Below are 1,841 nucleotides of genomic sequence, written 5' to 3'. Positions count from 1 at the left end.
CTCTGGGCATGGCGTCGCTCGAAAAAGCCCCTGGAGCTTAGCTGTGACCGTTACCGAGAACCGGACCAAGGGGCGCTGGGGTAGTGCCCACCCCGCCAGGGAGACGTGTCTCTGGGCCTGGCGTCGCTCGAAAAAGCCCCTGGAGCTTAGCTGTGACCGTTACCGAGAACCGGACCAAGGGGCGCTGGGGCAGTGCCCACCCCGCCAGGGAGACGTGTCTCTGGGCCTGGCGTCGCTCGAAAAAGCCCCTGGAGCTCCGCTTTTTAAGCGCTCAAAACCTAAGTCCACAAAATCACACGTTCAATCATTTCCCGACGGCACCTCAAACCAGCTTCCCCTAACGGACCCACCTCCAGGGTCGCGGTCGAATCCGGAACCTACCCGGGGACGAGGCGCCGTCCCCGGCCTGCCTCGGCGCCTCAGACACCCTGGATGTTTGGCCCAAGCCCCCGTTTTCGACTTAGTCGTTTTCGAACCGAAATTCATCCAGGGTCCACTCCCGCACGGCCGTGCCGAGAGGGCCGCCCTGGTCGGGAAGGCCGGAAGAGGCCCCGAGGCGACCGTACCCGCCGCTGGTGACCCCCAAAACCTTATCCCGATGGCACCTCAAAACGGCTTCCCCTAACGGACCGACCTCCGGCCCGCGGGCGAGACCGGAGCCGTAGCCGGGAAAGGCGCGCTCTCCTGGGCAAGGCCACCGACGAAGAGGGGGTTGGAAGTTCGACCCTAGCCCGAAACGAAACGCCGAGGCCCAGCGACTCCAAACTCGGCACGCAAGTAGACCCCGACGGGCCCTATCCGACGCCGCCGCCCCCGAGTCGATAACCCACCGGGGGCCGGAGGTAGCGCCCCCCAAAGTTCAAATTTTGACCGGGAATAACTCAACCAACTCGAGGGCTACCTCTACCAAACTCGGATCAAAATTACACCTCCACGGCCCCTATCCAACGCCGCCTTCCCCTAGCCAAAAGTCATCCGGGGGCCGGAGATAGAGCCCCCCAAATTTCAAATTTTGACCGGGAATAACTCAACCAACTCGAGGGCAACCTCTACCAAACTCGGGTCAAAATTACACCTCCACGGCCCCTATCCAACGCCGCCTTCCCTAGCCAAAAGTCATCCGGGGCCGGAGATAGAGCCCCCAAAGTTCAAATTTTGACCGGAATAACTCAACCAACTCGAGGGCAACCTCTACCAAACTCGGGTCAAAATTACACCTCCACGGCCCCTATCCAACGCCGCCTTCCCTAGCCAAAAGTCATCCGGGGCCGGAGATAGAGCCCCCAAAGTTCAAATTTTGACCGGCAATAACTCAACCAACTCGAGGGCAACCTCTACCAAACTCGGGTCAAAATTACACCTCCACGGCCCCTATCCAACGCCGCCTTCCCTAGCCAAAAGTCATCCGGGGCCGGAGATAGAGCCCCCAAAGTTCAAATTTTGACCGGAATAACTCAACCAACTCGAGGGCAACCTCTACCAAACTCGGGTCAAAATTACACCTCCACGGCCCCTATCCAACGCCGCCTTCCCCTAGCCAAAAGTCATCCGGGGGCCGGAGATAGAGCCCCCCAAAGTTCAAATTTTGACCGGCAATAACTCAACCAACTCGAGGGCAACCTCTACCAATCTCGGGTCAAAATTACACCTCCACGGCCCCTATCCAACGCCGCCTTCCCTAGCCAAAAGTCATCCGGGGGCCGGAGATAGAGCCCCCCAAAGTTCAAATTTTGACCGGCAATAACTCAACCAACTCGAGGGCAACCTCTACCAAACTCGGGTCAAAATTACACCTCCACGGCCCCTATCCAACGCCGCCTTCCTCTAGCCAAAAGTCATCC

Source organism: Onychostoma macrolepis, unplaced genomic scaffold, assembly GCF_012432095.1.
Source record: "Onychostoma macrolepis isolate SWU-2019 unplaced genomic scaffold, ASM1243209v1 Scaffold75, whole genome shotgun sequence".
Lineage (NCBI taxonomy): Eukaryota > Metazoa > Chordata > Actinopteri > Cypriniformes > Cyprinidae > Onychostoma > Onychostoma macrolepis.
This window is presented reverse-complemented; position numbering follows the sequence as displayed.